The sequence below is a fragment of the Camelus bactrianus genome, chromosome 2 (assembly GCF_048773025.1).
Source record: "Camelus bactrianus isolate YW-2024 breed Bactrian camel chromosome 2, ASM4877302v1, whole genome shotgun sequence".
Classification (NCBI taxonomy): Eukaryota; Metazoa; Chordata; class Mammalia; order Artiodactyla; family Camelidae; genus Camelus; species Camelus bactrianus.
The window spans coordinates 82,529,788-82,556,626 of record NC_133540.1 but is presented as its reverse complement, the minus strand read 5'-3'; the positions used below and the strand labels follow the sequence as shown (position 1 = coordinate 82,556,626).

The following is a 26,839-nucleotide window of genomic DNA, read 5'->3' as shown; positions in this document are numbered from 1 at the left end:
ATGTCTAAGACATGGGTTTCTGTTCTTGTGCTGTATTTTTATTTCAGCTGTGCATCCTGAGGAAAGGTGTTGGTGTGGCCAATGGAATACAGTCATTGGATCAATTTAAAGACAATATTGGATGAACTTGCTCAGAGGGGACATGAAGTCACTGTGCTCGCATCTTCAGCTTCCATACTTGTAGATCCTAATAAATCATTAGCCCTTAAACTTGAGGTTTATCCTACATCCTTTACTAAGAATGAGCTTGATTTGTAGTATATGAAATGGGTCAAGATGTGGACACATGAGTTACCAAAGAGTACATTATGGGCATATGATTCAAAGATGCAAAAAACATTTTATGAATACTCTGATACTGCTCAAAAGCTCTGTGAGGATGCAGTGTTGAACAAAAAACTTATGAAGAAAGTGCAAGAATCCAGATTTGATGTTGTTCTTGGAGATCCCGTTTCTCCTTGTGCTGAGCTGCTATCTGAACTACTTAACCTACCTTGTGTCTACAGTCTTCAGTCTACCCTTGGCAAAACATACAAAAAACTCTGTGGAGGGCTTATATTGCCTCCTTCCTATGTACCTGTTATCATATCAGAACTTAGTGACAAAATGACATTTATGGAAAGGGTGACAAATATGTTGTATCACCTACATTTTAGCTTCTCATTTCAGATCTTCAACAAGAAGAAATGGGATATATTTTGCAGTGAAGTATTAGGTAAGTCAGTGGTTTATTTATTACATTTTTCCTCCAGTAGATAGGAAGAAATTTTTCTTTTTGTTGAGTTATACTCAGTTTACAATGTTGTGTCAATTTCTAGTGTACAGCACAATTTTTCAGATATAAATGAATATACATATATTCGTTTTCATATTCTTTTCACCATCAGCTACTACAAGATCTTGAATATATTTCTCTGTGCTATACAGTATAAACTTCTTTATCTATTCTATATATACCTTTCAGTATCTATAAATCTCGAACTCACAGTGTGTCACTTACCACCCCCCACCCCCTTGGCAACCACGAGTTTGTATTCTATGTCTATGAGTTTGTTTCTATTTTGTTTGTTTGTTTTTTTTTTTTGGCTTAAAACAACAGAAGTCTATTATCTTATAGTTCTGGGGGCCAGAAGTACAAAATCAATATATTTGCAGGGCTACTCTCCCTGGAAGTGTATAGGGGATAATCCTTCCTGGCTTTCTCCAGCTCCTGGTACCTCCAGAAGTCCTGGGCTTGTGGCTGCATCACTCCAATCTCTGCCCCTCTCCACACGGCTGCCTTCTGTGTCTCTGGCTCAGGTCTCCCTATGCTTTCTCTTATAAGGACATCTGTCATTGGATTTAGGGCCCATCCTATGTTTGGTATGATTTCACCTCAAGTCTGTTTTGTATTTATGTTCTTTTTTTATAGATTCCACATATGAGTAATCTCATATGATATTTTTCTTTCTCTTTTTGACTTACTTCACTTAAAATGACATTCTCCAGGAACATCCATCTTGCTGGAAATGGTGTTATGTTGTTGGTTTTTATGGCTGAATAGTGTTCCATTGTATAAATATACCACTTCTTCTTTATCCAATTATCTGTTGATAGGCATTTAGGCTATTTCCATGTCTTGCCTATTGTAAATAATGCTGCTATTAACATTGGGGTGCAGGTGTCTTTTTGAAGTAGGGTTCCTACTGGATATATGCCCAGGAGTGGGATGACTGGGTCATATGGTAAATCTATTCCTAGTCTTTTGAGGAATTTACATACTATTTTCCACAGTGGCTGCACCAAACTGCATCCCCACCGGCAGTGTAGGAAGGTTCCCTTTTCTCCACAGCCTCTCCAGCATTTGTCATTTGTGGATTTTTGAATGACGGCCATTCTGACTGGTGTGAGGTGATACCTCATCATAATTTTGATTTGCATTCCTCTGATAATTAGTGATACTGAGTATTTTTTCATGTGCCTATTGATCATATGTATTTCTTCCTTGGAGAATTGCTTGTTGAGGTCTTCTGCCCATTTTTGGATTGTGTTGTTTTTTTTTTTTTTCTTATTATGTCATATAAGCTGCTTATATATTCTGGAGATCAAGCCTTTGTGGGTTTCATCATTTACAAAAATTTTCTCCCATTCCATAGGTGGTCATTTTGTTTTGCTTATGGTTCCCTTTGCGGTGCAGAAGCTTGTAAGTTTAATTAGGTCCCATTATTGCTTTTATTTCTATTGCTTTTGTAGACTGTCCTAGGAGAAAATCTTTGAGATGTATGTCAGATAATGTTTTGCCTATATTTTCTTCTAAAAAAGGTTTATTTTATCTTGTCTTATGTTTAATTCTTTGATCCATTTTGAGTTTATTTTTGTATATGGTGTAAGGGAGTGTTCTAGCTTCACTGATTTACATGATGCTGTCCAGTTTTCCCAACACCATTTGCTAAAGAGACTGTCTTTATTCCATAGCATATTCGTGCCTCCTTTGTCGAAGATTAGTTGACCAAAAGTTTGTAGGTTCATTTCTGGGCTCTCTATTCTGTTCCATTGGTCCATATGTCTGTTTTTGTACCAATATCATGCTGTCTTGGTGACTGTAGCTCTATAGTATTGTCTGAAGTCTTGGAGAGTGATTCCTCCAGCCTCTTTCTTTTTCTTCAGTAATGCTTTGGCAATTCTAGGTTTTCTGTCATTCCATATAAATTTTATTATGATTTGTTCTAGCTCTGTGAAATATGTCCTGGGTAAATTGGGACAGATTGCATTAAATCTGTAGATTGCGTTGGGCAATGTGACCATTTTAACAATATTGATTCTTGCAATTCAGGAGCATGGGATATCTTTCCTTTTTTCTTTAAGTCTTCCTTAATTACCTTAATCAGTGTTTTATAGTTTTCCACTTATAAGTCTTTCACCTCCTCGGTTAGATTTACTCCTAGGTATTTTATTACTTTGGGTGATATTTTTAAGGGGATTGTTTCTTTACTTTCTTTTTCTGTTGATTCATCATTAGTGTAAACAAATGCAACTGATTTCTGAAAGTTAATCTTGTAACCTGCTACCTTGCTGAATTCTTCGATCAGCTCTACTAGTTTTTGTGTGGACCTTTTAGGGTTTTCTATACATAGTATCATGTCATCGGCATTTAATGACACTTTTACCACTTCTTTTCCAATTTGGATCCCTTTTATTTCTCTCTCTTGCCTGATCGCTCTGGCTAGGACTTCCAAGACTATGTTGTATAGGAGTGGTGATAGTGGGCAGCCTTGTCTTGTCCCAGATTTTAGTGGGAAGCTTTTGAGCTTTTCACCATTGAGTACTAGGCTGGATGTAGGTTTGTCATATATAGGTTTATTATGTTGAGATATGTTCCCTCTATACCCACTTTGGTGAGAGATTTTATCATAAATGGGTTTGAATTTTATCAAATGCTTTTTCTGCATCTGTTGAGATGATCATGTGGTTTTTGTCCTTTCTCTTGTTGATGTGATGTATTACATTGATGGATTTGCATATATTGAACCACCCTGTGTCCTTGGGATGAACCCCACTTGGTCATGATGTATAATCTATTTCATGTGCTGTTGGAGTCTATTTGCTAATATTTTGGTGAGGATTTTTGTATCTATGTTCATCAGTGATATTGGCCTATAATTCTCTTTTTTGGTGGTGTCTTTGCCTGGTTTGGTGTCAGGGTGATGGTGGCTTCATAGAATGAGTTTGGGAGTATTCCCTCCTTTTCAATCTTTTGAAAGAGTTTGAGAAGGACTGGTATGAATTCTTCCTTGTATGTTTGGTAGAATTCCCTGGTGAAGCTGTCCAGTCCTGGACTTTTATTTGTAGGGAGGATTTTTATTGCTAATTCAATTTCATATCTAGTGATCAGTTTGTTCAAGTGGTCAGTTTCTTCTTGGTTCAGTCTTGGTGGGCTGTGTGTTCCCAGAAACTTGTCCATCTCCTCTAGGTTATCCAGTTCGGTTCCATATAGTTTTTCATAATATTCTTGTATGATATCCTGTATTTCTATGTTATTTGTTGTAATTTCTCCATTTTCATTTCTTATTTTGCTGATTTGTGCTCCCTCTTTTTTCTTCTTTGTGAGTTTGGCCAGAGGTATGTCCATTTTATTTACTTTTTTGAAAACCAGCTTTTGGTTTGATTGATTTTTTATTGTTTTTTTAAACTCCATTTTATTTACTTCCTCCCTGATCTTTATTATTTCATTCCTTCTGCTGCCTTTCGGACTTTTTTGCCCCTTTGTCTAATTCTTTTAGCTGGTGGGTTAGATTATTTGAGATTGTTCTTCTTTTTTGAGGAAAGCCTGTATCGTTCCTTATAAACTTCCCTCTTAGCACTGCCTTTGCTGCATACCATAAATTTTGTGTGGTTGTGTTTTCATTTTCATTTGTCTCAAGGTATTTTTTTAATTTTAACTTTGATTTCATCATTGACCTATTAGGTTTTTAATACCGTCTTGTTTAATCTCCATGCTTTCCTTTTTTTCTTTTTTGTTTCTCTGTTGTTGATTTCTAGTTTCATGGCATTGTGATCAGTAAAGGTGCTAGAGATAATTTCTATCTTCTTAAAGTTGATGAGGCTTCTTTTGTGCCCAAGTACATGATCAATCCTAGAAAATGTTCCATGTGCTCTTGAAAAGAATGTATATCCTATTTTTGAGGGGTGTAATGCTCTGAAAATATCCACCAAATCTAATTTTTCTATTGTATTCTTTAATTGCTCTGTTGCCTTATTTACTTTCTGTCTGGAAGATCTGTCTAGTGATGTTATTGTGGTGTTAAACTCTCCGACTACGATTGTATTCCCATCACTTTCCCCCTTTATCTCTGTTAGTAATTGTTTTATGTACTTAGGTGCTCCTATATTGGGTGCATGTATATTAACGAGTGGAATATCCTCATCTTGTATTACTCTTTTAATCATTATAAAATGTCCTTCTTTATCTTTCTTTATGGCCTTTGTTTTAAAGTCTATTTTGTCTGCTACATGTGCCTTTTTGGCTTTTCCATTTGCATGGAATATCCTTTTCCATCCTTTCACTCTCAATCTATATGTGTCCTTCTCCCTAAAGTGGGTCTCTTGTATGCAGCATATTCAAAGTTCTTGCTTTATTATCCAGTCTGCTACTCTATGTCTTCTGATTGGAGCACTTAGTCCATTAACATTTACAGTAATTATTGATAGATGTGTGTTTATTGCCATTTTGAACTTATTTTTGCAGTTGATTTGGTATTTCCTCTTTGTTTCTTTCTTCTTTCTTTTGTAGTTTGGTAATTTTCCTTTGTATTATCATGGATTTTATTTAGTTTTTGTGACTCACCTGTAACTTTCTGGCTTGTGGTCACCCTTTTTGTAAGTCTATTAACCCATTACTATAACTGTTTGTATTAAACAGTAATACGAGCTCAAACCCATCCTACAGAGAACAAAAAATTTTAAAAATGAAAAAAAATACTCTATATTTTCTTGCTTCCCTCTTCCACTGTTAAAGATTTAGATGTCTTCTTTTATAATTTCATGTTTACTTTATTTGTAATTCATGAGTTATCACCTTTCCAGTTGTGTGTTTCTCATTTCTGTAGCATCCTGCTGCTTTTCTATTTAGAATAGCCCTTTCAATATTTCTTTTAGCATGGGTTTAGTGTTGCTAAACTCCTGCAGCTTTTTTTTTGTCTGTGAAACTCTTTATTTCTCCTTCTATCCTAAAGGATAGCCTTGCTGGGTAAAGTATCCTAGGCTGCATCTTTTTTTCATTCAGGACTTTGAATATATCTTGCCACTCCCTTCTGGCCTGTAGTGTTTGTGTAGAGAAATCAGCTGAGAGCCTTATGGGGGTTCCCTTGTAACTCACTCTTTGTTTTTCTCTTGCTGCCTTTAGGATCATTTCTTTATCCTTGACTCTGGCCATCTTGATTATGATAAGTCTTGCTGTGGGTCTGTTTGTGTTCTTTCTGTTTGGGACCCTCTGAGCTTCCTGCACTTGAATATCTGATTCTTCTTTATGGTTGGGACGTTTTCAGTCATGATTTCTTCAAATACCTTTTCAATTCCCTTTGGTCTTTCTTCCCCTTCTGGAACCCCTATTATGCATAGATTGGCATGCTTCATATTATTCCATAGGTCCCTTATATTGTTTTCATTTGTACTTATTTGTTTTTCTCTCAGCTATTCTGATTGGGTGCTTTCTGTTGCCCTGTCTTCTAGGTCACTTATTCATTCCTCTGCATTATCTAGCCTGCTTTGTACAGCCTTTAGATCTGTTCTCATCTCAGCCAATGCATTTACCAATTCTACTTGGCTCTTCTTTATAGCTTCAGTTTCGTTTTTGACATATTCTATACCTTTAAACACTCTCTTTTAGTTCCTTCAGTACTTTGATCAGTCCTTTTTTGAAATCTTCATCTAGTAGGCCATCAACGTCTATTCCACTGATTGTTCTTTCAGGGGATTTCTCTTGCCCTTTTAATTGGAAGTGGTTCCTCTACTTCTTCATATTGCTCATATCTCTCTGGCACTGTGGCTTATGGAGTATCAGTTATCTATTGTGGTCCTTAAGGAGTTAATTTATTTATCTAAAGCCTATGCAGAAATAAAGCTTAAAAGAGAGAGAGAGAGAGAGAACTTTAAAAGAAGGGAGAAAAAAATGTTTGAAAACAGTAAAATCAATAATAGAAGAGCAACTTGAAGCAGAATGGCATTCGAGTTGAGATGTCTTTTAAAAACCTTAAAAAAGGAGAAAGAAAATCAAAATGCAATATTTGAGACCTGTGTATAATCAATTACAGAAGGCCAATACCAAGAGAAATAAAAATGAAATGAGGTGGATTTTTAAAAATAATAATAATAAACAGATTTGAAAAGAAAAATTTAAAAAGGATTAGAACTGTAGATATATACAATTGTTTAAAAAGTAAAGATTAAAAAGGTAATAAAAAATAGAAGAGATAAAAAAAAGATTTAAAAAAAAAAGGGATTCGTTCTCCTGGAGACTGTGTACTCTTAATGATTTTATCAAGAGGTCTTTCTGTCTTCGCCTTTTTCGCGAACTCAGCTTGCAGTTTCCAGAGGCCCTTCATTGGCGCCCTCATCTGTACTGCTCCCAGTGCCTGTCAGCAAACAGATCATGCCCCCTCCCAACAGTGGGTCAGGTGCTTTACTCCTTCAGGGTGGGCGGGCTGGTCACTCCTCCTCCTGATGCTGCAGTCAGATGCTGAGCTTGGGCGAGGTAGGCGGGCGGATCGTGCCCCCTCCCAGCACCATGGTCAGGTGCTGCATTCCTGCCAGGAAGGGGGGTGGCCACCTGTGCACTCCTGGCACAGGTCGCTCCCCTGCTCTATTCAGCTGCCCACTCTGCCTTGGGTCAGCATCTGTAGGTGGGCTCAGGGAAGAAAGCAGAAGTGCCCCACCCCTGTTCCATGCCAAAACTCAGCTCCTTGTTTGTCTTGGTGGAGCAAGTTCTCTGAGGTGCCAGGGCAGAAAGATCCTATCTTCCTCGGGCTGTAAACAAGGCTCAGTCCTACCTAGGAGGTTGCAGAGCCCCCAGGTGCGGATTCAGGGCTAGGCCCCACTCCAGCCCAGGCGCTGCACACAGGAGGATATGGCAGCTGTGGCTGCGCCCTGCCTCTCTTCTCCCCAGTCTCTCTTTTCCCAGGAAGTGCCAGTAATGGTGTTGCGGGTCTGAGAAGACAAAGGCTATGGCACCCCTCCCTCCAGGGCACACCAGCAGTGTTGCTTTGCTCTTTTTTTTTTTTCGTAATTTTTGGGGGCCCAGGTTGTTCTGCTCCATATGCCCTACCAGCCATGGTGCGCAGCACCCTGCAGTCCCCCGGGGCTGCCTCAGTACAGCCGCCCCAGTCCTCCGCCTGGCTCGGGCAGCCTGTCCCGGCCCCAGCTGCTGGCTCGCTTCTCAGGCTGGGTGTTGCGGGGACCCTCTGTGCCCGTTTAACTTAGTTCTGTCGGACAAGGGGTGCTCTGTACAGATCTGAGCCTCGGAGGCTCCCTGCCACAGTCCCACTGGCCTCTCCGTTGGAGAGGAGAGACCCAGCGGACGAGCACTAGTCCTCCTTTGCCACTCCCTCCCCGCAGGACCTGTCCTGCACTGTTTTGCTTTTTCTTCTTTTTTTTTTTTTTTTTTTTTTCCTTTTATCCTACCAGATTCGTGGCGTCTTTGTCTTTTGAAGAGGGCGATGTTCTGTTGGAGTTCAGCAGGTGCTCTGGTTGGCTGGGTGGGTCCGTTGATATGAGTTTTGGTGTATTTGTGGGACAGGGTGAGTTATGAGCATCCTTCTACTCTGCCATCTTGGCCCCTTCTCTCAGCATTGTTAATTGGAAGAAAAATGCAGAACAAAACTACAATGAGATATCACCTCACACCAGCTAGAATGGCCATCATTAAGAAGTCTACAAGCAATAGATGCTGGAGAGGATGTGGAGATAAGGGAATCCTCCTACACTGTTGGTGTGAGTGTAGATTGTGCAGCCACTATGTAGGACAGTATCGAAGTTCCTTCTTGTTTTTTGTTTTTTTTTTAATTGTTATTATTTTTTACTTTTTTTTTTTTGGAGGGGGCGGTAATTAGGTTTGTTTGTTTGTTTTTAATGGAAGTACTGGGGATTAAACCTAGGACCTCATGCATGCTAAACACACCCTCTACCACTGAGCTATACCCTCCCCCTGCCACAAACTTTGTGAACGCACTTCAGCATTTTTTTCTCCCTTCGGCATCTGTTCTGATCTTATTTGAGATCAAAGAAGTTCATAGCACAAAACAGAACAGAAATCACTGTATTGTGATAATACATGGATACAAGGCTCTCTCAGAAGTTAGTTGCAGTGGCGCATTATAAATCATCCAGTAATACATAAATTAGATAAGATACAGTTCTATTTCAGTCATTTAAGTTGCCTGATCTCACTAGCTAGGCTTGAAAACAAATATAGTAAAGTCAATATTAGAGAGGAAGTGCCTGGTTGGTATTAACCTACAAGTAGATCAAATAAATGTTAATTAAGATTTTTTATAATTTAAATTATGAACTCGAGTTAGTTCATAGTGTGATCAGATGTTTTAATCAATAAATTACAGAGAGACGGAGAAGATGGCAGAGTAGAAGGACACTCGCACGTTACCCTCTCCCACAAATACACCAAGACCCACATCTACAGACCCACTCAGCCAACCAGAGCACCTGTGGAACTCCGACAGAACATCGCCCTCTTCAAAAGATAAAGACGCCAAAAATCTGATAGGAGAAAAGGAAAAAAGAAAGAACAAAAGGCAAAGCAGCACGGGACGGGTCCCGCGGGGAGGGAGCGGCAAAGGAGGACTGGCGCTCGCTCGCTGGGTCTCCCCTCTCCAACTGAGAGGCCAGCAGGACGGAGGGGGAGCCTCCGAGGCTCGGATCTGTACAGAGCAGCCCTTGACTAACAGAACTAAGTTAAATGGGCACACAGCGTCCCCCCGACACCCAGCCTGAGACGCGGGCCGGCAGCGGCGGGCAGGGCCAGGCTGCACAAGCCGGGCGGAGGACGGGGACGGCTGCACGGAGGGAGCCCCGGGGGAACGCAAGGGGCTGAGCGCCGTGGCTGTGGGCGCACAGGGCAGAACAACCTGGGCCCTCCATAAAACAGCAAGGTTGATGTGCTCTCGGGGGAAGGGTGCACACCCCCATCTCTGAAAACCCACGGAAAGTTTTTGGGGGAAGAGAGGCAGGGCTCAGGCACAGCCGCCATATCCTCCGGCACTTAGCACCCAGGCAGAGGCAGGGGCGAAACCTGCATCCGCACCGAAGCGCTTAGCAGCCTCAAAGGCCAGACAGACTGGCCTGCAGCCTGGGGCAGATAGGATCCTCCATCCTGGTCCCTCAGAGAACTTGCTCCACAAAGACAAACAAGGAGCTGGGTTCTGGCTCGGAGCAGGGCCAAGGCTGTCCCTGGGTCTTCCCCCGAGCCCACATGCGGAGCGCCGACCAGGGCAGAGCGCGCAGCCGCACAGAGCAGCGGAGCTACCGGCGGCGCAGGTAGAGCGAGAGCAGCCCCCCGCCTTTTGGGCAGGAACACAGCCCCTGACCGAGGTGCTGGGAGGGGGCACGACCCGCCCCCCTACCCGGCCAGTCTGCAACATCTGACTGCGGCATCCGGAGGGGCAGCGACCCGCCCGCCCACAGCAGAGGAGAGCTGCACCTGACCCAGTGTTAGGAGGAGGCGCGATCTGCTTGCGGACAGGTGCTGGGAGCAGCACAGAAGAGGGCGCCAACGGAGGGCCTCTGAAAACAGTAAGCTGAGCTTCCAAAACAGGACGAAGACAGAAAGACTTCACATTAAAAGCACACAGACTCCAGGAGCACACCGCGACAAACCACCCCCCCCCCTTTTTTTTTAAATCTGTTTTTACCTGTTCTATTTTCTATTACTCTCTTAATTTTTACTTCTTAATTCATTTCTATTTCTCTTGGGTTTTGATGTCCTGTTATTGATTAGACACAGGTTTCAAATACATCGATTCATCTCCCCCCCCCCTTTTTTTTGTTAAGGTTTTAAAAGGACGTCTCAACCCGATTAATACTCTGCTTCAACTCGCTCTTCTATTATTCATTATACACTGTTTTCAAACCCTCTTTCTCCCTTCTTTTAAAATTCTTTCTCTCTCTCTCTTATTTATTTTTTCTTTTTTTCCTAAGTTCTATTCCTAAATAGGCATTAGATAGATAAAATCCTTAAGGACCAAAATAAACAACTGATACTCCATAAACCACAGTGCCAGAGAGGTATGAGCAAGATGAAGAAACGGAAAAACCTTTCCCAATTAAAAGAACAAGAGAAACCCCCTGAAAGAAAGATCAACAAAATAGACATTGATAGCCTACTAGATCAAGATTTCAAAAAAGGAGTGATCGAATTGCTGAAGGAATTAAAAGAGATAGTGTTTAGAGATATAAAATATGTCAAAAATGAAATTGAAGCTATAAAGAAGAGCCAAGTAGAATGGGTAAACTCATTGACAGAGATGAGGAATGATCTAATAGCTGTGCAAAGCTGACTAGATAATGCAGAGGAACGAATTAGTGATCTAGAAGACAGGGCAATAGAAAGCACCCATTCAGAAGAACTACAAGATAAGCAAGTAAAAAATAATGAAAATAGCATAAGGGACCTATGGGATAACATAAAGCGTCCCAATCTTCGCATAATAGGGGTCCCAGAAGGAGAAGAAAGATCAAAGGGGATTGAAAAGGTTTTTGAAGAAATCATGACTGAAAACTTAGAGTCAAGGATAAAGAAATGATTCTAAAGGCAGCAAGAGAAAAGCAAAGAGTAAGTTACAAGGGAACCCCCATAAGGCTCTCAGCTGATTTCTCTACACAAACATTACAGGCCAGAAGGGAGTGGCAAGATATATTCAAAGCCCTGAATGAAAAAAAGATGCAGCCTAGGATCCTTTATCCAGCAAGGCTATCCTTTAGGATAGAAGGAGAAATAAAGAGTTTCACAGACAAAAAAAAGCTGCAGGAGTTTAGCAACACTAAACCCATGCTAAAAGAAATATTGAAAGGGCTATTCTAAATAGAAAAGCAGCAGGATGCTACAGAAATGAGAAACACACAACTGGAAAGGTGATAACTCATGAATTACAAATAAAGTAAACATGAAATTATAAAAGAAGACATACAAATCACTGAGAGTGGGAGAGGGAGGCAGGGAAATATAGAATATCTTTTTCTTTCTTCTTAAAATTTTTTTAACAGTAGGATGGGTTTGAGATCATATTACTATCAGTTTAATAAAAACAGTTATAGTAATGGGTTAATAGATTTACAAAAAAGGGTAACCACAAGCCAAAAATTTACAAAGGAGTCACAAAAACTAAATAAAATCCATGATAATACAAAGGAAAATTACCAAACCACAAAAGGAAGAAGAAAGGAACAAAGAGGATATACCAATTCAACTGCAAAGATAAGTTCAAAATGGCAATAAACACACATCTATCATTAATTACTGTAAATATTAATGGACTAAATGCTCCAGTCAAAAGAATAGAGTGGCAGACTGGATAATAAAGCAAGAACCTTCAATATGCTGCATACAAGAGACCCACTTTAGGGAGAAGGACATATATAGATTGAGAGTGAAAGGATGGAAAAGGATATTCCATGCAAATGGAAAAGCCAAAAAAGCAGGTGTTGCAGTACTGATTTCAGGCAAAATAGACTTTAAAACAAAGGCCATAAAGAAAGATAAAGAAGGACATTTTATAATGATTAAAGGAGTGATACAAGATGAGGATATTACACTCGTTAATATATATGCACCCAATATAGGAGCACCTAAGTACATACAAGAATTACTAACAGAGATAAAGGGGGATATTGATGGGAATACAATCGTAGTCGGAGAGTTTAACACCACAATAACATCACTAGACAGATCTTCCAGACAGAAAATAAACAAGGCAACAGAGCAATTAAATACTACAATAGAAAAACTAGATTTGGTGGATATTTTCAGAGCATTACACCCTCAAGAAATAGGATATATATTCTTTTCAAGTGCACATGGAACATTTTCTAGGATCGATCATGTACTTGGGCACAAAAGAAACCTCAACAATTTTAAGAAGACAGAAATTATCTCAAGCATCTTTACTGACCACAATGCCATGAAACTGGAAATCAACAACAGAGAAACAAAAAAGAAAAAAAGGAAAGGATGGAGAGTAAACAACAAGTTATTAAAAAACCAATGGGTCAATGATGAAATCAAAGCTGAAATTAAAAAATACCTTGATACAAATGATAATGAAAGTACAACCACTCAAAACCTATGGGACACAGCAAAGGCAGTGCTAAGAGGGAAGTTTATAGCGATACAGGCCGTCCTTAAAAAAGAAGAACAATCTCAAATAAACAATTTAACACTCCACCTGAATGAATTAGAAAAAGAAGAACAAAAAGCCCCAAAAAGCAGTAGAAGGAAGGAAATAATAAAGATCAGAGGGGAATTAAATACAATAGAGATTAACAAGACCATAGAAAAAATCAACCAAACCAAAAGCTGGTTTTTTGAAAAAGTAAATAAAATCGACAAACCTCTGGCCAAACTCACAAAGAAGAAAAAAGAGAGAGCACAAATTAGCAAAATAAGAAAGGAAAATGGAGAAATTACAACAAACAAAATAGAAATACAGAATATCATACGAGAATATTATGAAAAACTATATGGAACCAAACTGGATAACCTAGAGGAGATGGACAAGTTTCTGGAAACATACTGTCCACCAAAACTAAATCAAGAAGAATCTGAACACTTGAACAATCCGATCACTAGAAAGGAAATAGAAATAGCAATTAAAAACCTCCCTACAAATAAAAGTCCAGGACCGGACGGCTTCACCAGGGAATTCTACCAAACATACACAGAAGAACTCATTCCAGTCCTTCTCAAACTCTTCCAGACGATTGAAAAGGAGGGAATACTCCCAAACTCATTCTATGAAGCCACCATCACCCTAATACCAAAACCAGGCAAAGACACTACAAAAAAGAGAATTATAGGCCAATATCACTGATGAACATAGATGCCAAAATCCTCACCAAAATTTTAGCAAATAGAATCCAACAACACATAAAAAAGATTATACATCATGACCAAGTGGGGTTCATCCCAGGGACACAAGGCTGGTTCAACATATGCAAATCAATCAGTGTAATACATCACATCAACAAGAGAAAGGACAAAAACCACATGATCATCTCAATCAATGCAGAAAAAGCATTTGATAAAATTCAACACCCATTTATGATAAAAACTCTCGCCAAAGTGGGTATAGAGGGAACATATCTCAACATAATAAAAGCTATATATGACAAACCTACAGCCAGCATAGTACTCAATGGTGAAAAACTCAAAAACTTCCCACTAAAATCTGGGACAAGACAAGGATGCCCACTTTCACCACTCCTATTCAACATAGTCCTGGAAGTCCTAGCCACAGCAGTCAGGCAAGAGAAAGAAATAAAAGGGATCCAAATTGGAAAAGAAGAGGTAAAAGTGTCATTATATGCTGATGACATGTTACTATATATAGAAAACCCTAAAAGGTCCACACAAAAGCTACTAGAGCTGATTGAAGAATTTAGCAAGGTAGCAGGTTACAAAATTAACGTTCAAAAATCAGTTGCATTTCTTTACACTAACGATAAATCAACAGAAGAAGAAAGTAAAGAAACAATCCCCTTTAAAATAGCACCCAAAGTAATAAAATATCTGGGAATAAATCTAGCCAAGGAGGTGAAAGAATTATACAGAGAAAACTATAAACCATTGATGAAGGAAATTAAAGAAGACTTTAAAAAATGGAAAGATATTCCATGCTCTTGGATTGGAAGAATCAATATTGTTAAAATGGTCACACTGCCCAAGGCAATCTACAGATTTAATGCAATCCCTATCCAATTACCCAGGACATATTTCACAGAACTAGAACAAATCATAATAAAATTCATATGGAACCATCAAAGACCTAGAATTGCCAAAGCATTACTGAAGAGAAAGAAAGAGGCTGGAGGAATAACTCTCCCAGACTTCAGACAATACTATAGAGCTACAGTCATCAAGACAGCATGGTATTGGTACCAAAACAGACATATAGACCAACGGAACAGAATAGAGAGCCCAGAAATGAACCCACAAACTTTTGGTCAACTCATCTTTGACAAAGGAGGCAAGAATATACAATGGAATAAAGACAGTCTCTTCAGCAAATAGTGTTGGGAAAACTGGACAGCAGCATGTAAAACAATGAAGCTAGAACACTCCCTTACACCATATACAAAAATCAACTCAAAATGGATTAAAGACTTAAACATAAGACAAGATACATTAAACCTCCTAGAGGAAAACATAGGCAAAACATTATCTGACATACATTTAAAAAATTTTCTCCTAGAAGAAATAAAAGCAAGAATAAACAAATGGGACCTAATGAAACTTACAAGCTTCTGCACAGCAAAGGTAACCAGAAGTAAAACAAGAAGAAAACCTACGGAATGGGAGAAAATTTTTGCAAGTGAAACCGACAAAGGCTTGAGCTCCAGAATATATAAGCAGCTCATACGACTCAATAAGAAAAAAATAAACAACCCGTTCCAAAAATGGGCAGAAGACATAAATAAGCAATTCTCCAAGGAAGACATACAAATGATCAAAAAGCACATGAAAAAATGCTCAATATCACTAATTATCAGAGAAATGCAAATCAAAACTACAATGAGGTATCACCTCACACCAGTCAGAATGGCTGTCATTCAAAAATCCACAAATGACAAATGCTGGAGAGGCTGTGGAGAAAGGGGAACCCTTCTACACTGCTGGTGGGAATGCAGTTTGGTGCAGCCACTATGGAAAACAGTGTGGAGATTCCTCAAAAGACTAGGAATAGACTTACCATATGACCCAGGAATCCCACTCCTGGGCTTGTATCCAGAAGGAAATCTACTTCAGGATGACACCTGCACCCCAATGTTCATAGCAGCACTATTTACAATAGCCAAAACATGGAAACAGCCTAAATGTCCATCAACAGGTGACTGGATAAAGAAGAAGTGGTATATTTATACAATGGAATACTACTCAGCCATAAAAACCGACAACATAATGCCATTTGCAGCAACATGGATGGTCCTACAGAATGTCATTCTAAGTGAAGTAAGCCAGAAAGAGAAAGAAAAATACCATATGAGATCGCTCATATGTGGAATCTAAAAAACAAAACAAACAAACAAACAAAAACAAAGCGTAAATACAGGACAGAAATAGACTCACAGACAGAGAATACAGACTTGTGGTTACCAGGGAGGTGGAGGGTGGGAAGGGATAGACTGGGATTTCAAAATTGTAGAATAGATAAACAAGATTATACTGTATAGCACAGGGAAATATACACAAAATGTTATGATAACTCACAGAGAAAAAAATGTGACAATGAGTGTGTATATGTCCATGAATGACTGAAAAATTGTGCTGAACACTGGAATTTGACACAACATTGTAAAATGATTATAAATCAATAAAAAATGTTAAAAAAAAAAAAAAAGACAGAGAATAAACCAGTAAGCAAATAAATATATTATGTACTGCCAGGTACTTAAAAAAAAAAAAAAAAAAACTTATGCAGTAAAAGCCACCCAGAATAAATAGTTTACAGGCCAAATTTGTGACATTTATTATAAATCACAGCCTTAATTCCCTTAAAATATCTGGGCCAATATCAGAAATAAAATTAACTTTATACTCAAAATTTAAGTGTCCCACATAAAAATAATGTTAATATATGTTATTGCCATTCATTAGGTTTTGAATGAATGAAAATAGGAAGAAATAAACAATAAGAAACTTTGAAAAGCTATTTTCTTAAGAGGTGAAATTAATAAAGCAAGTCAAATATAAGAGCATGAGGCAGAGATAAAAAGAATATAAGACTTAAAATCATTTTTCCTAAGTCTGTCTCTCAATCAATTAATGTACTATTACAAGAAAAAAAAAAAGTTTAATAGATCAGAATCTTAACTGAGGCTTAAACTTAGGGGACTTGTCTGTGTTGGAAATATGAAACACCAGAAAAAGTTGCAGTTAATAACCTGAGGGTTCTTTTTTATGTACATAGAGGTGATTTAACAAGAGCACTTTCCATCTTTTACCAAATCAATTACATGTAACCTCACAGTCAGTTGTATATCATATGTAGCCTATATAATCAGAAAAGCCCACACACCAAGAGACTTCCTGGAAATGCCAAGAAGAAAAGTAGACCAACTCAGTAACCGATGCATTGGACTTGGATGGCATACAAATTCAAGAAGCTGAGCTACATAGACTCCTTTCATTTTGTTCAAGGATCTATTTCCTATTTCCTATTTCAGATTATTTTAAATACTTGTCTTCTATCAACTCCTCCAAAACAACAATAATACAACAAAACAAACAAAAAACCCCACAGTTAATCAAGCAGGGCTAGGTTTATGTGACTTATTACAGGAAGGGGGAACTGCGTTTTGGTACTGTTTCAGAAGAGAGAAGTCATGGGAAGGTAATTCTAAGGTGTTGGGGCCTGGTTGGTGATATCTTCAAGAGCTTTGTAAAGGAAGGAACTGGTTGGAAATGTGCAGAGTTCAGGACAGAACTTTGGATTGCTGGATAAGGTGAGGTGAGGTGAGTTCCTGAACCTTGTCCTGTTGCACAAGCCATGTGTTTTAATAATTACACAATTTGACTTGGTCAAAATCCTGTTATCCTGGGACTAACTGCTAAGTCATTGTTGTTGGATCTTAGTATTATTTAATACAGAACTAGAAAAAAAAAATTCCTGGTCCTACTGTTTGAGACATGGAATAAAATTTACACTGTTTTTACAACTCACTGAAGAAAATTAAACCTGTGTCATCACAATGTGAAAGGTTCTTCACGAGAGACTTTCTCTTTGCTGCCATGTCTTACTGATAACTAATAAATAAATCATCATACTTGCCTAGTAATCAATGATTATACACTGGTTAAAGAAAATAGATTTCATACCACACATCTCTTTCTAAAGGGTTCTATTGGTTTGCATGTTAGAAGATAAGACAATTCTAACAGTGCTTCTCTCTTTAGAAACATGCATTCATTCTCTTCAAACAAACTGAAAAAAGAGAAAATAATTAAATAAACAAGAACTCTCTCTTCGCTGATGCCCTTTCACAGTACAAAAACTATTACTTTTCAGGAGATCGAAGAGTTTATCCAGAGCTCCAGAGAAGATGGCATTGTAGTATTTACTTTGGGGTCAATGGTCCAAAACCTTCCCAAAGAAAGAGCTAGCATGATTGCATCAGCCCTAGCCCAGATTCCACAGAAGGTCTGATAAATTGCCTTCGTACTGAACAACTACTTGAGTGAGTCTCTAAGTTTGGTAGAGTGGATCCATTAACATCGTTTTTGAAAAGAGAGAGAATTTCATAAGGCAGTTAAGTCAAAATGAACTGGTATGATTGTTTTTCTCTTTAAGTTGCATCTTAAAATGGTGCAAGGGGAACACATTTGCTTAAATATTCCTTTCAAGTTTTACTTTGTTCTCAGAGACATTCATATATTAAAGATCAGTGCTATTAAGTTAATAGGAAGAACACAAGGATGCCCAAAATTTACCCCACATATCAAAATTTTTCCCAGTGGACTTCCTGGGGGGCTGTGGAAATTATGAGCAGCAGAGCAGCATCACAGAACTGTTCAATTGGTAGCTGTGCTCGATATTCAATGTTCAAAATAGAATTTTGCTGAGTTGAAGCAAAAAGATTTCAAGTCCTTCCCTTCTTCTCCTCCTCCCTCTTCTCCCAAGATGAAAACAGCATATATCTTAAAACTAATCCTTGAGAAAAAGACCAAAAGAGAAGCCTGAGGGCCAGGCTTTCTTTCCTGTTACAGCAGGAAAGGGCAACAGGAAGAGGCACCGGCTCTGACTTTAAGGTCTCCTAGTCCTGCCCATTAGCAGCTTGGCCTAATCAACATACTGTTCTGACCAACTGGATTAACAACTACTTTCTGAGAGGTGGGGAGGAAGAGGAGAGGCAAAAACCAGGAAGGCACGGGGAGAGTCAGGGTTAAGCACACAGAAAATTACAGAAGTCCTCCTTCCCATAAAATGCTGTAGTTATGTTTATGACAGTACAAGTTCAGTCTGCACTCTCTCACTAGCTGTGAACTACTTGCCACCTTCGCGCATGATATAAACTGCCCCAGACAACCCACAGTCCTTTTACCTTTGAAAGCCTGGAATCGGGCTGACTGCCTTGACAAGTAATAGACAGTCATCTATCTGCCTTTAAAAAAAAAATGAATTGAGAAGTATTTCAGCATCAGTCATTTCTTAGGGCTGGATATAGCATCTTTAATACATTCTAAATTAGTGTTTTCTATTGTATAAAATGCAATTCTTGCTCTTGACAGCACAAACTGCTAATCTGCCTACTTTAGCTTATAATGATCAAGGAAAATTAATGTGGCTTTGTTCATTTTTTAAAAAATGTTATCACTTGTATAATTCTGCAGTTACTAGCTTTGTATAATAAATATGTAAAACTGTGCATGGATATTTCCACTATTAATGCCTTGGTAGGAAAAATACTGAGATAATGCCAGGGAAATTTACACTTAAAAGATTATATGAAGCAGTGATTTTCCAACATTTAACCTAAAATACTTTATATTCCCTCTATCAGTAGAAGAAACTTTATCCCTTTTTCCCAAGTAGAAGAAAGTATACTTCTGAGAATACAGAATAGAAAGACATAAATATTCATTAAAATACTTCATGAAGAACGTGAACATAGCAAATTCTCACTTATTCTTCCCAGAAACTGCTAAGCAAGCAAAGCCTCCTCCAGAGTAAAACCACAAGGTTGCTGTATAAGATAGTCGCATGAAACAAAGTGGTAGAAATTTCAGTCAACTTTGTGTTTACACTCCAGTTCTGATTGATTCATGAATGCTTTTAACTATTAAAATACATCATTTACAAATGAATTTACCTCAGCTCTTTACAACTAATAATAACATGTTGTAGTAAACTCTACGAAAAGATAGTTGATAAACAGGTTCCCAGGTTTTTGGTACTTTAATTTTTTTTAAACTATACAACAGCACTCATTATTTAACATTTCTGGGAAGAAATGTTCACATCTGTTAATTGAAGGAAGCTGGGCAAGACGCCTTCCTAGTAGACTTTAACCTCTATAATGCTCTAAGCCTGTGATCATATTCACGGAGTAGAGCATTTTCTTTGTCTTAACAGGTTCTGTGGAGGTTGAGGAGAAGCCAGACACACTGGGAAACAATACTTGGCTCTATGAGTGGATCCCACAGAATGATCTTGTTAAGATGGTGGCAAACAAGTAGTAAATTCTAATTAAGAGAAAATCTCAGGGAAAATAGTGGAACAGCAATGTAATGCACCATTTGCTTTTGAAAACATCCACAACCAGGTGCTAACTGTCTCTCACCCGTAAATTTTCAATAGCTTCTTGACTGATCTTCTTGCCTCCACAGTCTTCCACCTCATATATCTACTGCTATTCTAGTTCTTTTGTCTAATTTAATATTGGAAATATCCATACTGTTCTATGAACTTTCCGTGCCTCACACTGCCTACAAAATAAAGTACATCCGATAGAATATGACTTTTTGATCAACCCATCCATTATTTGTCCTCTATTCCAAACATCCCCTGAGATTCTCCATATATTATCAGAACAAATCATTCCCTGTACATTTAAGAGACAATGGTTCTTCACTCCATGATTCTGAACATGGTGTTTTTTGAATCAGGAACCACTCCCACACTTGTCAACTGGCCAAAACAACACTATACTAATATGCCTTCTAAGGTAATTTTCCTTTCTTTCATTTCCTCAGACAGACTTTCTTTGGAAATCCACAAATGTTTATAGAATCCCATGAGCATAGTAGTCCTATGCAGAAAATATTGCCCTCTTTATTGGCTTATACTATCAATTTCTAACGATGGGACTTAGAATTTACTGTTTTCATTGATCTCTTTCTTAGGTCACCCCAAAACCAAAGCTTTTATTACTCATGGTGGTGTCAATGGCATCTATGAAGCCATTTACCATGGGATTCCCATTGTGGGACTCCCCACGTTTGTTAACCAACCTGATAACATTGCTCACATGACGGCCAAGGGAGCAGCTATTAGACTGGACTTGAACACAGTGTCAAGTACAGATTTGTTTGATGCATTTAAGACCATCATTAATGACCCTTTGTGAGTATAAACTTTTTTAACTGAGTAGTATTTATAGATAAGTTCTCTTTTCAAGTATGAGCTTTTTTCTCCTTATTAAAAAACTGATTTTGAAGTAATTAAAATGATATAACCAAACTGAAATTCACTTTTACATTCAACCAGTTATTTCAAAGTAGCATTTTAATCCTCTGGATTGATAAGCAACTAGTTAGTGCAACAATTTTCCATGCAAAGAAAAAATTCAAAGCTATATAGTTTATATTAAGGCACACATTTTTATGTTGTATTAGTTGCTGATGTACAGCATGGATGGACTTGGAAGGCATCATGCTAAGTGAAATAAGTCAGACAAAGACAAATAGTATAAGATACCACTTACATGTGGAATCTAAAAAAATACAACAAACTAGTGAATATAACAGAAAAGAAACAGACTTAACAGATGTAGAGAAGGAACTAGTGGTTACCAGTGGGGAGAGAGAAAAGAGAGGGGGAAGATGGAGGTGGAGGATTAAGAGGTACAAACTACCAGGTATAAAATAAGCTACAAGAATGTATTGTACAACATGAGAAATACAGCCAATATTTTATAATAACTATAGATGGAGTATAACCTGTAAAAATTGTGAATCACTGTATTGTGTACCTGTAACATATAATATTGTACATTAACTATATCTCAGTTTAAAAATATGATACTGTAAAAGAAATACATACATTTTAAAAAGTAAAGAGCAAAAAAAAAAGCATGTATTTTTAAAAATATGACTGAATCCACAGAAGACTGAAAAATGTTAAAGAAAATAGTTTAATTTAATACTTCAAATTTCCAAAACTATAAAAATACTAAAAATGACTAATCTTTCTGCCTCTATGGAGCTGCCTATTCTGAACACTTTATATAAATGGCGTCATCCAGTATGTGGCCTTTTGCAATTGACTTCTTTTTCTTAGCAACTTTAACTTTTTAGTTGCATTCACATTCCAGCATGTATCAGTACTTTGTTCCTTTATATCGTTCAGTAATATCCTATGGCATGAATATAACACATTCATTATTAATGTACCACATTCATTATTAATGTGGTATTAATTTTAATTAATTATTATGAGCTATTAATATATTCACCAGTTTTGTCTATCATGAACAATGATGCTACAAAACACTGTTATACATATTTTGGTGTGAACATATGCTTTTATTGCTTTTTGGTATATATCTTGGTATCATATACTGGGTCATATGATAACTTTATGTTTATGAGGAGCTACCAAACTATCTTCCAAAATAGTCACATCATTTCACATTCCCACCAACAGTGTCTAAGAGTTCCAATCCTCTGTAACATTGCCAATACACATATTATATATTATTATAATTTTATTATAGTCATTCTAGTGGGTGTGAAGTGGTCTCTTTGTGGTCTTGATTTGCATTTTACTCATGTTTACTAATGTTGAGAATATTTTCATGTACTTATTGGCTATTTTTATATCTTCTTTGGAGACATTTCTCTTCCAATTCTTTACCCTGTTTTTAGTTGGGTTATCTGTCTTTTTATTATTAAACTGTTAGAACTCTTTTGTATCATATACACATGTCCTTTATCAGATAAATGATTTGAAAATATATTCTCAAGTAGTAAGTTATTTTTCTTGCCAGTGTCCTTAGAAACACAATTTTTAAAAAAATTGATGGAATAAATCTTTAATAATTAAGTGTTTCCATACTCAGCTGAGTCTGTTAAAACTGTTAAAACTTCCTAGAAAGGCAACTCCCAGCACAGATGCCTTCACTAGTGAATACTTTCAAGTACTTAAAAAAGAAATACCACCAATCTTCCACAAACTCTTCCAGATAATCTCATACTAACACTCTCCAAGTCATTTTATGAGGACATAATATCCTTAATATCAGACCCAGATAAAGATATTACAACACAAAAGAATTTAAAAACAATTCCTTCCCTAAATCAAATATAAAAGAACTAAATAGAGTATCATATGAAAAGAACAAAACATCATGGCCAAAATGGGTTTATTACAAGATTCCATTATTGTTATTCCATTTTTCCATATTATTCCATTATTCCAAGATTCCTATATGTATAAAAATCAATAAAAATTATTCAATGAATTGTCAAAATAAAAGAAAAAAAAATATTATGACCATTCCAATGTTTCAGAAAAATTGATAAAAGTCAACATCCATTCATAATACTTTAAAAAAAAAAAAACCTTTTGCAAACTAGAAATAGAAAGAAATGCCCTTAATCTTATAATGATTATATAAAATCCCTATAAAATATTACACTCACTGGCAAAATATATACAGCTTTATCCTCTTCATTAGTCATCAGGAAAATATAAACTAAAACTTCACTATTAACTCATCATAAAAACTAAAATTTAAGGACTATCCCTATCAAGCATTGACAAGAATGTGGAGAAATAGGGACTCTCCCATACTACTGGTGAGAACACAAGTTAATAAACCACTTCAGAAAACTGTTTAGTGATAGCAACGAAACCCAAACATACATGCACCTTTCCCTCAGCCAATCCATTCCTTGATATATGACTAACAAAAATGTATAACTATGTAAACCAAAAGACATATACAAGAGTTATTGCAACCACATTAATAGTAATGGCCAAAAAACTGTGTATAATCTAAATGTGCATTGATCAAAGAATGAATTAATTATTTGTGGTATTGTCATACATGGGAATACTATACAACAATGGAATTAGCCACCATTTGCTACACAGGACAGACACAGAAAAGTATATACTAAATGATTCCAATATATATACAAGTATAATACTTCTATGGTGTTAGAAGTCAGGCTACTACTTACTTTGGGGAAGACAGAAGTGACTGGAGGCATCCACAAGGAAGGGGTACTTCTGGGGAGCTTACAGTACTCTATAGCATGATCAGGGCAGGGAGCTATCATTGTGTTTCACTTGGTGATCATTTTCTAGCTAATTTTGAATTTTGAGCTCTTTGCTTGGGATTTGTGCAGTTTTCATACATATTTTATACTTAAAGGTTTTAGAAAATATAACATTTAAATTTTCCTGCACATTAAATAGCAAAATAAACAACAAAAACAATAGAAGAAATGCCCACAACTACTATCGTAATGTGGTCAGGAAAATCCACTCTGAAGATGACACTGAAGCAAAGTCCTCAATCAAGAGGTAGAAGCAAGACCCAGGGGGTTGTGGGGAAGAATAATCCAGGAGAAGGACAGAGGGGACTGACAGTGCAAAGGTGCTGAGGTGAGAACATATTTGCAACGTGGAGGAACAGAAGGCCAATGTTCCTACAACCACAACAGAGTGTGCATGGAACAAAGTGACCAAGGAAGAGATTGCCAGGGGTCTGAACATGCAGGATGCTATCAGTAAAAGAGCAGCTTTGGGTTTTATTCTAAAAGTGATGAGAAGTCAGATGGAAATTTTGAGTAGCGGGGTATAATAATCTAAGACGTGTTTCCAAAAAATCATTCTGGCCACTGGTAGAAGATAGCTGGTAGAAGAGAGAAGAGTCAAAGCACCAGGATTGATTAAGAGTCATTTCACTATCCATGATTCAATTACTCTTTAAAAACTATAAGAGCATCATCCTAAAATGATACTTCCACCACCCAATTTATAGTGATTAGACTGGCTCATATCAATTCTGCCACTAGAAAAGACTGAATTTTCCCACCTGACCTTCCATTTTCACTGTTTAACTATTTGTTTATCAGAGAATTTTAAGTTAAGAGCCAAACTTTCTATGATGACCCAAATAAAAATGTCTACTATTTCTGTAACTGTATGACATTTATTTTGAATAATTCGTACGACATCTTGGAAAAACTATTTATGCTATTAGTATGCTAAAGCAAATTAACTATATTTAAATGTTGATATCTTTGTGCTTCTCCTTTAGCTATAAAGAGAATATTACGAGGTTATCAAGGATTCCCATGATCAGCCAGTGAAGCCCCTGGACCGAGCGGTCTTCTGGATAGAGTTTGTCATGCGCCACAAAGGAGCAAGCACCTGAGGCCAGCCACCCACAACCTCACCTGGTACCAGTACCACTCTCTGGATGTGACTGGCCTGTGTGGCAACTGCTGTCTTTGTCATCACAAAATGCTGTCTGTTTTGCTGCCAGAGATTTCCTAAAGCAGGAAAGAAGAAAAAAAGGGAGTAGCTCTATCTGAGGCCTAAAACAGGAATGCCCCATACATGACCCTCTTTCAGCTGACTCGAGCAAGAAGGAGTTATGATGAGGTTCCTGTCCTCCTGTGACAAATGGACTTTTCACAATTTAGCTTCAAAGGTCAAAATTTGCTTTCAAGGGGTTTTCATCCTGCTTGAGAGTTAGAAATATGTTGTGAAAAGAGAAAAGCTGCTGAAAATTAAATAAAAATAAAACTATAAGGGTATATATATTGAAATTGATTATTTTAATTAAAATTTTATACTAAAAAGAAATCATTGAATTTAATTCCATTTCACAAGATATGCACGGACAAAAGAACCATAACAAGTCTACTCACAGTATCAATATTATTTTGTAGATATTCAGAATATTTTAACTTTATTTTGGTGCAGAATTTTATAGTTTTATCTTGCTACAGAAACTGTTCAATACTTGAAATTGTGTAAAAGATACACTCTTCCATTTCATTTGTGAGTCCATGAACACTTCTTGGATTTTACTGTGCATCCAGCCTCAGCATCACTCCTTACCTAAAGCCATGGCAACTCACTTGCATTCCTCCGGGTTAAGTCATGTCCCAGTGAAATGTCTGTGGAATCAGTCATACAGCAACTGCTACCTGCTTCCTATTATAAAACTGAGCCATTTGTGAAAATCTTTGATTTCATGACTGAATTTTCTTTTTCTCCTTAACTTTAAAAATATTCACCTGATCTCTTTCATTCTTATATTCAGCCTTTGATAATAGATAAAACTTTTCAATTGTAAACCAAGAAAATATACAACCTGTACTCTACAGGGAATTACTGAATTTTCATTCTCTCCAAATGTACCTAAATATATTACATACCATATCTATATCTATATACATTCCTTCAAAACAAGACAGAGCATCACTTAGCTACTTGCAAAACAGTGTGAAATTCAATGTGTTTGTTAAACACAGAATGAAATAATTACTATTGTCCCATATACCATACTTCAGATTATGTGTGCCATTCTTCTGTCTCTTTTCTCAAGAGCTTAGTTCTCCATCTGTCCCACAACAATTATCTGTAAACATTCAATCCTTTGCCAAAACCAAAAATAATAAAAGCATCATTTTCTTTAAACCTAGGTCCTCCTTGACTTATGTAATCGGTAACAGTAGGTAGAATACAAAAATTATATAAATTTTATGGAAAATTGGTAAATCAAATGAAAGAAATCTTAAGGCACTCTTGAAAACTGCACATCAAGAAAGGACTTTAGTATCAAAGTGATCAGATGAGAAAAAGCATAATTGTCTTATTGGTCAAAACTATCATCTAAATCATATGACAATCATTCCTCAGCCTAAGGCATAATTTATTTTTAAAATAAATTACAACATTGATGTCTAGGGAATTATTGAAAAAATGTGCCACAGAATTTTCAATACAACTCATACATATACTTGACACTTTAAAAAAAAATGGAACTAATATGGTGTCATAGTATATAATATTTTTAAATCACATATCTAGACTTAAATAATTTTCTTCAAATTGATTCTACAACATGTGTAACAGAGAAAAGATTGGTAGTCATTGTCCAGTGAGAACTACTTCTAATCTCCAATAAAAAGTCATTCAATATGAAATTAGATGAAGCATATGAATTTTCAGGATTTTCCCAGAAGTGAAATTGCCAATGATATATGAAAGGTGACATAGGTCACTGATGAATTTGGAAACAAAAATTAAGTCAGTGAATTATTTTCCTGGAGATGATCTGCAGAACAAATAAACTTGGGGCACACCTTTTCTGAAGTATACTGTGGAAATACCCGTTT

The 26,839-nt window shown here is 37.1% G+C and overlaps 1 pseudogene; it reads left to right on the top strand.

The window, feature by feature from the left end:
• Positions 1 to 25,014, top strand: LOC105063911 (UDP-glucuronosyltransferase 2B9-like; annotated as a pseudogene).
• Positions 25,015 to 26,839: the final 1,825 nt, after the last annotated feature.